The sequence below is a fragment of the Cupressus sempervirens genome, chromosome 10 (genome assembly GCF_028749045.1).
Source record: "Cupressus sempervirens isolate cs-2001-9-10 chromosome 10, ASM2874904v1, whole genome shotgun sequence".
In the NCBI taxonomy this organism is placed as follows: Eukaryota; Viridiplantae; Streptophyta; class Pinopsida; order Cupressales; family Cupressaceae; genus Cupressus; species Cupressus sempervirens.
Genome location: NC_143127.1, coordinates 671,099,545 through 671,110,516, shown reverse-complemented (window position 1 = coordinate 671,110,516; position 10,972 = coordinate 671,099,545). Strand labels below are relative to the sequence as shown.

The following is a 10,972-nucleotide window of genomic DNA, read 5'->3' as shown; positions in this document are numbered from 1 at the left end:
TTAGGATATTCCTAAACCTAACTTTTTTTGTGGATGCCAAAGATAATATGAGTAAATCCAATATCGATGGTGTAGATATAATTTGGGTAAACATAGTTCGCGTAAATGCAATAGATTTTAGAGTTGACATTAGTGATATAATTGAATCTAGGACAATTTTGTGAGAATTGATAATAGATAGGGAAAGGTTTGTAAAATATATTGGATCATAAGATTTTTATTGGATAGATATTAAAAGTAATTTCAGATGATTTAAAATTATAGTTGGTGACTCGAAAGGGGTTTAAATCACTTCTATTAATAATGTTTGGAATAAAGTTGGAGAATTGAATTTAAATAGAGGTTCACAATCTTGAGAAGCAAACTATTTTTATTGACTAATGTGTGAATGGAGGATCTTTTGTTTGAGGCATCAATATTAATTCTTTGATGTCGCTATCTTATCTCTGGATTAATATAAAGTATTGGTTGGTAAAGTTGTTTTTTTTCTTAATTTGGTTGTGTTTGAACCTTCTCCATTTCTCTTTTTTTTCTAATGTTTCTAATTCCTCAAAATCAATTTTTTATATGGAAAAATAATTTAAAAATTTCTTATTTATATTAAATTATATATTCTTATATAATTGAAAGTATCTTTTGATGTTTTAGTTTTTTTAATATTTCATTGGAAATATTGGGATGTAAATAAATACATTTTTTTTAATAATACTTCTTCAAATTAGTTATAAATAATTTTTCTAATAGAAATATTTTCTCCATTTTTATATAATATCGATGACAAGTTTAATAAACAATCTGCTACAAAGCATCATTTTTAAAATATATTAAGTGGTAAATATATTTTGTCTTTTTTTATTAAGAACAATAATAAATAAATTTTAATTTCTCTTTAGCAGATTTAAATATTTTTATTCATAATTTCACCATAGATTCAAGTCCTTCATAATATATTTTTTTTAATGCTCGAGTATTGTATTTTTGTGCAATATAAGTCCAAAGTGTAAAAATAAAGTTAGAATGATAGATAATGAAAATCATCTAGTATTTATTGCTATTTGATTCAATGCTAAATAGTGTTATTTTCCTTCAATATCAATGAGATTTTTTTTTGCATGTCATAGTTTATAAATAGCTTGTTAATGCTAGCAAATATTAAATATATAATGGTTCTGGATATAATTGCATGTCCTTTTGTAATCATATTCTTCATCACATTTTGCAATCCATCATTATTATGTTAGAGAGACTGAATTGTATACTCTAATATCTTAATGATAAATAATACATTGTGACTCCAAACATAGATCCAAAAAACACATAAATGTATCAAGAGACATGTAAATTTTAGATTATTGAAAAATCATATCTTTAATATATTTGATACTTAATTTATATTTGTATATATAAAAATATATTATTGAAGTTTATAAATTTAATATATTTTACAAATATTAGTTAAATATAAAAATAAATTCAATTCCCTTACAATTTTTTTTAAATAATAAAAAAATATAAGATTTGTAAGTATTGATCAATATTATATTCAAAGTGACCTTTCATGATCATAAGGTATATTGGTGTCAATAATAGATAATTCCTATTTAGACATAGGAATCTAAGTTTAAAGAGTGCAAAATAAATTAATATATAATCTAAATTCTCTTATGTTTATTGTTATTTAATTGAATGGAATAAATGTTTGTTTCCCTTCAATAAGCTTGTTGACATTAGCAATATTATTTATCGGCAATAATTGTGTGTTCTTTTCTTTTTATACATCATTCTCTAGAATCAATATTCTTCATGGTGATTTTAGAGAGAATAAGGAATAGGCTCTAACATAGATTACATTTAAGTAATTCTAAAGACTAATGTAGGAAGAGAAATCTTAAAACATAGTACAACATACATAGGTTTTGTAATTTTAATTTTTTTTCTAATAGATACTTATAGTTATTATCTCTTCATACATTTATTGTATATAGTTTTTACTATGGTTAGACTTTGTCCCCCACCCTCACTCACTCCACTTACCATTGTCTTCATCTTCCCACTTCTTAATATGCTTCTTTCATTTCTATAGGGGCTCAAAGGTTTCTCAATTATGGTAGTCCATGATTAAGTTATTTTACACACACACACATGGCTTTTTTCCTTTGTTAAAAAAAAATGATTAGATATTATGAAAACATGATATGTTTAATATATTGAATGTTGTATAATTATGCATTTGAAATTTATTTTAGAAGTGTATTTTAATAAATCTAGAAAATAGAAAATTCAAATCATCTATTATATTTTCTATAATTCTTTTGTATTTTTTGTTGAAAATTTATTCCAAAAGGAAGTTGGCATGAATAGGGGATGCTACCTACTTAATCTCTTTGGTAACATATACACATTGCATCAAAACAAATACTAAATTTGGACCATAAAAATACAACATAATGTAATAAGAGAAATTTTGCTTAACTTCAAGCTAGATAGAAAAATATAGATGCAAAAGATAACATTACCCATAGATATGAATAGCTCTTACATATGACAAAAAACCATCTCATTCATCATAAAATTAGGGAATCTTGGAACAATTGGTCTCGTAACCAATCCTCTACAATGCTAAATCACTTGTAGATAATCTACTTGATCTCTTCATTGAAATCAAGCTAAGATAAAATCACAAAACCTAATTTACAAAATGAACTCGTCATCCTATATGTTTATGGAATAGATTCTCAAGATTAAGTCTAGTAAAATCACAAAGTATTATTAGTGTAATTCTTTCCATCAAACATATGTGATCTTTTCCCAACAATAGATGCTAGTGTTTCATCACTAAATCTAACAAGACCACCATTGAACAAGTGAAAAAAAATACTTTTTTCCTCTAGTCATATGCCGAGGATAACTACTAGAAATAATCGATTAATTAATTTTCCTTCTAGCATATCAACCTATACCAATATCACCAATCTTAGAAAATATGTTAGATATATCAATTTCATATTTCTTGAACTCTTCATCATCCTTTTCATCATAAAATAAATAATATTTGTCTTGTCACTCATAATAAAAAATAATATCACACGCATTCACATAATATGTTTTTTTTAATTGATTCTTTGAAACCTATATATAGACCTCCCTTTGGACATCTAGACACCAAATGACCAATTTTATAGTATTTTAAACATTTCAAAGGTAACATAGCTCCATAACTTTCACTACATTTCTTGAATATTCTATGAAAGTAAGCTTTTTTTATCTTTTTAATCATCACCATCATGTTCTTCAACTTTGATCTCTTTGAAAATCATTTTAGATCCACTCTTTAGATTTTCAAAATTTCTCATCTCAAACACTATTAATGTGAAATAATTTATCTTTGTTAAACTTGTCCAGATTGTAAAATTTAACTAAAACTATCACTGTAGCTTTTAGGTAATATCACTAAAATCTTCTCCATAAACTCTTAATTAATTATGTTACCACCTCTATTCTTTATTTAATTCACTACACTTTCAAGTCTTTGAAAGATACTTTTGATACATCAACTATCTTTCATTATGAGATTCTTGTAATGTCTCTTTGTAGCTAATTTCTTTTCAAAATTTGCCTTATCATTCATTTCATATATTTCTTTAACATTTTCCCAACATCTCATGTAGTCTTTAAGGAAATAGCTATATAAAGTTATAATTTAGATAAAGCACTAGTAATTGCATATCTTTCTTTATTATTCTACGCAAATGCTTTGATGTCATATGTGGGTTTTAATTAATTATGAAGGAACACATGTACATAGTCTTCACATATTTCCAAGTGGTGTCACTACCAACTAATAGTAGATAACCTTTCATTTAATCATTCCATGAACTATAGTCCAATCCATCAAATAAAGACATATTTCATTTGTGCATCATTAGATGTGCCTTTCCAAATTAATCTTACCATTGAGAAACCAATATCTAATACCAAATATTAAATAGCCTAAGTAACTAAGGAGGTAAATTCATTATTCCCAAATACTTATTAAATTTTTTTAATATATAAGTTAATAGTTAATAATCAATACCCCCATATTTAGCTCTATCAAGTTCTATATATTATCATCATACAATAATAGAAATTAATTGTTATCTTAAAGCTTTAAGTTTGACTTTTTTTTGGTTTTGTCTAGTATGTATGAGCATTTTACTGATTTATGGTTACTTGAATTCACAAAATATGTAGGCTTTTTTTCAAAATGTATAAGAGAAGAGTAGCTCTAACAAGGATCAAGATACTTCAAAACTAAATAAGATACAAAGCTGACTAAAGAAATGTAGTAATTCAATAACCTAAGATGAATGTCATATACATAAGTCTAAGAAATAATCAAGAAGTAGTATTTGAATTCCATCATTATAAAACCTTATCATAAATAGTAGGTTGAAATGCTTAACTAGAGTGATCTAGAGTTGGCACATTTTCTCTGTGTTTGATACTAACAATTATAGTAGACCGCTATATACCCATCAAATGTTAGGGCTTAGCTTCTCTCCTAGTTTGGTATCCCTCTCTTTGGTAAAGATCACACGATAAATTTGGGTTTTCACCCTCATGCTTTGTATATCTCTTCTTCTTATCTCTATTGTTTCTTACCTTTTAGGATAGTTTCATTAACCTTATACTATTTCATATCTATTCAATGAGTGTTATCTAGGTCTTCATATGATAAGACTACCAAAAAACTAAGTATTTTATGCTTTCTCCAGAGAGGAATGTTAATTTTTTTTTAAAAAATTCATATTTTAAAGAGACCTTAGATTACACTACAAGATGGGTTAGGACTTTTTCCAAACTTCTGTAAGATTAGTAAATGTTCTCTATATCATACTTAACTTAAATAGATGTTACAAACAAACTTTATAATGATTATACACGCATGAAAGTAATCATAAATATTTTAAGACTAATGTTTTTGAGTGATTTTGATGATGTAGATAACATCCAAGAAGTACAATATCACATTTTAGGAAATTAAAAGATGGCACCCTGGGTTGTAAGAGATGATTACATATCCTAGTTTTGTGCTTATACACTTATCTTTTAAATCCCTTCCTTTGTACATTCATAATTACATAGGAAGGATTGTGTTCCTAAAACCCCAACTAGATAAGGGGCACCTATAATTTCATTCTTTAAAAATACATCTAAACTCTAACTAGGGTATTCCCATTTTAATTTTGTAATATATAGAGGACCTTTGTCTCGAGAAAGACTGGAGGTTTTCTTCCTCTGTTCTTCCATACCAATTCCCATTTGAATGAAGACTTTGTAACTTTTATTTAAATTCATTAATATAGCCTATAGGGCTTCAGCCTTTTGCTAAACAAAAAATAATCAACACCCACCACTTAAGATCTATTGATTAAAGAACAATAATTCACCAATGTAAATGTAACCATAAAAGCATAAAAATGCCAACATTGTCAACTAACTATGTTCAAACTACCACCCCATATAAATCACACATAATAAATAATACTTCTTGAATCAGGTAAGAAAACTTAATTCATAGAGTTGAATATATCCATCCTGAAATGATCTTCTATATATACTAGATGCACATCACAAATGTTTTGGAAAATAGATTACAAATTAGACACACCACCTCCAAAAAATGCAACAATCCTTAAGCACAAAAATATTTCACAACAATCCTAGGACAAATGATTATAATTGGAAGCACTAAGAATAACTAGTAGGAATAAAATTGAACCATACATATCACATAGGATTGATCTAGAATCAAAATCCACTAGAATTATCCAAATCATCTATAAGGAACAAAATGGTAAAACAACTAATTTTTAGAGAGTGGTAATACGCATCACTCAATATATGCATACAGTCGATGAAGGAAGATATAGAATAAGAAACCAACCAATAAAAAAAACAAGTACCAAGTTTTTAATACACTACTCAGAACACACCATAGTTTGAGATAAAAATGTTGACATCAATGACACCCATCAACCTCACATTCTAAAATTTTGATGGCATTTCTATCTTATCTCTTGAATTATAATAATGTACTAGCCTATCAAACATTTTTTTATTTACGTTTTGGTTGTTAAAATTTCTCAATGCTAGGACAATAGTTTTTTTAAATTTATCTCTTTAGATTTATTTTTTTGTCCTTTATCCTCATTTTTATTTATTTTTAATGTTCATGTCTCTTAGAAATAATTTCATGTGCCAAAGAATAATTTAATTTTTTCTTAATTCGATTAGATTATTCTTGGGTTGGGATAACTTTTTAATATTTTAGTGTTTTTTTTTTTTTTTCTCATTTGAAAATATTTGTATGTGAATGAATGTGTAGAGTTAATTATTTTAATAGTATCTCTTAAAGTTGGTTATAATTTTATTTTTGATCCTAAGAGGCCAAAACCATAATTAATTATTATGTGTTGTAATCAATTATTAAGATTTTGTCTAATTTTAAAATTTTATTTTATTTTTCTATAATATCAATAATAGCCTTCATAAGTGATTCTATAGATAATATTATTTATGAAAATATAGTATTTTATTTGATGAAGAATAATAATAAATAAATTTTAACTTCTCCTTGCAATCTTTGAATTATAGTTATTTATATTTTGGTGATGGGTTCAATTCTACATAAAAATTTACCTTAATCCTTGAGTATTATATTTTTGTGTAATCTAATTTTAATAGTGTAATCACAAAATTTAGAATAATCGATAATTCAAATAATCCTTTGTTTATTATTATTTAGTCAAATCTAATCATTTTTGTTTTGCTTTGATATCAAAGAGAAATTATTTGGGAGGAAGATAGGGATGTTAATGATGACCTAGGAGACAAAGAGGGGAGATAGCCCTTGTGCTCTTGTTTTAAATTTTTTGTTATGTTGTATTTTATGAACTCTATGCCCAATGGGGCTAATATGTATAATTAAAAATACTCGTGGAAGTATAGTAGCACTTGTAGATGAGCTAATACTATGCTTTTTAGTTTAGCTAGTTTCATACTATGCTAAATTTTGTTTGTACTATTACTAGGAAAGATTTTGACCTTTCTCATGAAGATAGGTTATCTTTTATTCTTAGAAAAGGAATAGGATGAACTACTCTTGAATGACTAATTAGCTCGCCTCCTGGGGTTAGCCCCCCTTTTCTAGTTGCTATTTAATACATCAAAAATATTTTAAGTTATCAAATACATATTTATTTAGAACATTAGATAGCTATACATTTAAAGAAAAAAAAAATTCTTTTTTTATAGGGCTGACCCTATAACATTGGAGGGGCTATAAAGGGAACAACAGTACAAGAAAGTGTGTGATATTATAAAGAAAAACCATAATGGAACCCAGACAACAAACAAAGGAATAGAAGCTACTTGGAGTAAACAAGGTTATGAGAGGCCATGTACAACAAAGAGCTAACGTTTCAATTTGAAGATATTTTTAAAATATAGATAGATTCAATTCCTCCACAATATTTTCTTAAGATAAATAGACAATATAAGATTGGTAGGTATTTATAATAATGGATTTTGATCTATATTAGAATTGGTTTTGAAACATGTTCTTAAAGTCTCATGCATCATAATAATAGGTAAATAGGTGTCATCGATAGTTAATTGGTACTAGGAGATGGGAATCTATGTTCAAAGAAGGTAAAATGAAGAGAGTGACAATCCAAATTATCTTATGCTTTATGTTAGTTAATTGAATGTTTTTTATGTTAAAAAGAAGTCAAAATAGGTGATTGCCTAAGGGCAAAGTGATCAAATTAATATGAGGAGACCACAAAGACAATCAACACATTACCCACCTATATTCAATATTAAAAACCAAAATACAAGGATTGTTGAACATCCTACTATCAAACGACCTATAAATGATAGTAATATAACAACAATATTCTAAACTATCAATATAAATGTTCATAAATAAATTACTAACAACCTTGTCTGTAGTTTGAAAAGTTTTCATAAAAACAACCATGCATGGACTAAACTTAACTATCATTAAAAACAACAAACACAATAACAATATAGAATGACCCTCATTCTTGCTTCTCGTCCATAGGGTTCCTTTCTTCTCCTCCATGGTGGTTTGTTAGTCCACTACATGTTATTAGTGTGTGTTTTGTTTAAATATCAAAGTGAAATTTGTTGCACATGATAGTTCAAAAATAATCTTCATGTTAGTAATATATTACATAATATCTCTTGTTTTAAAATTGATTATGTTTTTTTTCGTTGATGATTCTTTTTAGTCACATTCTCCTTCATAAGAATGTTAGAAAACAAAGAATAGGCTTTATTAGAAATCACACAAACTGATCTCAAATATTTATAGAAAAAATTATAGAAAAACAGCAACATAGAGCATTAAAATTATAAAATCTGATATCTTTAATTTAGTAAATGATTAATAATTTTACATTTGAAATAAATACTGTTTTAAAAGTATATTTTGTTGGAACTTTATACCGAAAAAGAGATGGCATGAATAGAAAAAGCTTATATAAAGGCCAGCTATTTCAGCTCTTTTGTAACATATAGGCATTGCATCAAATCAAATACTGAATTCAAACCAGAAAAAACACAAGAATAATTGTACTCGCCTTTAGATATTTACTGCAACACAGAGAAACCAAGCTCCTAAAGAAAACATTTAGCCATTGATCTGAATAGCCATTACATATGACACACAAACCACCACATCCATCATAGAATTAGGGAATCCTGCACCAATTGGCCTCAGAATCAATCATCTGAAATACAGAAACCCTATCATCTATTCGCTTTCTTCATACAAATCAAGCTAAAATAAAATCACAAAACCTAATTCACAAAAAGAACCAATCAGCCTGTGCGTCCATGGGATTCTTAAGATTAGGTCTAGATAAAACACAAAACCTGATTTACAACATGAAGAAATCAACATATGGGTGGATGAGAATCTCAAGATTAGGTCTAGTTCAATAACAAAACCTAGTTTACAACATCAAGTATTATCAAGATTTGGTACATGTAAACCAGAAAACCCAATGCACCAAGTTAATTAATAAACTTGTGGGTTGATCAGATTCTCAAGATTAGGTCTAGTTATGAACTTCTTTCCTGTGGAAATTGCGGTGGCAATTACAGGCAGCACAATTCATGGCCGCACTTGTTCCATCTGGACCACCAGGCATGAATTCGCCACACCCATCAAGAGCATACCCACCAATGGAGGCAGCATGATTCTTTCTACACTCCTTGTATTTCACCTGCCCTTTCTTCTTACCACCATTAGAGAGCCCACCATTGGGCAAGCCTCCTTCTTTGTGTGGCACTTCTTGCGGCCTCATGATCTGGTCAATCTGTACCGTTCAAAACCTTAGATCTCTGACACAGATCTTAGGGATTGTACCTCGACCAATATAGTTATGAGATACTCTGTACCACAATCTCACAACCTTAACTTATATCCTTCTCCATCTCTTTAGCTTTCTCTTTAATCTTCTCCATATCTGAAGCCCTCCTTGAAATTGACAATCCACCACATTTTTCCTTGGATATTATATCGAATGATGATCATCATATTGAAGAGGACATACGAAAATCATCTCCACAGCCTGATCAAATCAGCATCAGCCATATTAGGATAGAAGTTTATGAAAGCGAAAACATGGGTCCCCTCCGTAAAGATGCCTTGAATTATTACAAGAATTAAATGATTGTATGTTAACAAAACACCATCTTTTCTGCATGCCCCACTGTGCTCCAACTTTACCTTAGGGCTCGATCTAATTATCAGGTTATCAGGTGTAATATGTGCCTCAAGACATGGGATTATGCCCATTTTTCTTGCATTCTCTAATGGCTTGATAATTGTGCTCGGAACTTTCCACTACAATCCAGGCATGTTAAAACTGCATATCTTCTAACATCCCTACCCACAAGTTAATATGTTTTGAAATTAGGTTTCATGTTAACAGAATTTGATTCTTAGGGATATGATAAATGTTGCATGTTAAAGAACACGAACAAGTTGGAGATTTTTGCATGTGGGCAGTGTTTGGCCACGTCGTTTGGCTTATCATGAGCGTCGGACAGAAAAAATGTCAGGGAGGTTGGTTAATGGAAAGATGTAACAAATTCTTCATGCAGTTGTCATGGGTGGGGGCTCAAGTAAAATCATGCAAGTAGAGACGCTTTGTTGCTCAACCACCCGACATCTTGTGTGATGCCAATTGACGAGTGTAGTGGGAAGAGAGGCATGTTCAGTGAAATTTGGAGGTTAGTGTGAAGAAAGTATCAGAAAAGGGTAATAGAACAGTACTGAACAAAGGTGTGAACTTTGTCATCGTTTATTTCGAGGGGAATAACTTACAAGGAAAAAAATGGCAAGCGTATTCTTCTCTGGCAAATGTACTTTCAGCTAAACTTGAAGGAAAGGATATTTATAGTTATAAGTTTCATGATTGCACAATTTATATTTATTCCCTCTTTGAAAATCATCGAAAAAATATAAAGTTGTAATTGCAGTAAAGTTGGCGTTCTTGTTTGTAATGGAAGGATATCAATCAAAGGAGTTAAAATTATGTAATTTATTTATTTATGCTTAGTTTTTGTGGTTCTCTTGATTTTTTTTATGGATGGTAGTGAATAAGTTATGTCTAGTGTTAAGATACATAAGTAAGATTGATGAAGGGTACACCCTTTAATATTGTAACAAACAATGGAGAGCAATACAAATTAAAAGAATAAAATATGGGTTTCTTATTATCGTCGAAAATGTGGGATTAGAGAATTACAATATGCAAACTCACATGGGTGCCTTGCTTACAACAATCTGCAAGATAGAGCAAAAACTCCGAACCTTCTTTATAAAAGCACTTTAAACACTTGCGAAGGTTATAGACACTAAGCCATAACCCTTAGATCGACAAACCTCATG

General features: G+C 28.8%; 1 long non-coding RNA gene across 1 annotated transcript; it reads right to left on the bottom strand.

Moving 5' to 3' along the window:
- Nucleotides 1-8,686: 8,686 nt before the first annotated feature.
- On the bottom strand, nt 8,687-10,462 carry LOC149535607 (uncharacterized). Its single transcript, XR_016357583.1, has 2 exons — nt 9,806-10,462; nt 8,687-9,647 (listed from the first exon to the last, which is right to left on the bottom strand). It is a non-coding gene; the product is annotated as an uncharacterized LOC149535607 (long non-coding RNA).
- Nucleotides 10,463-10,972: the final 510 nt, after the last annotated feature.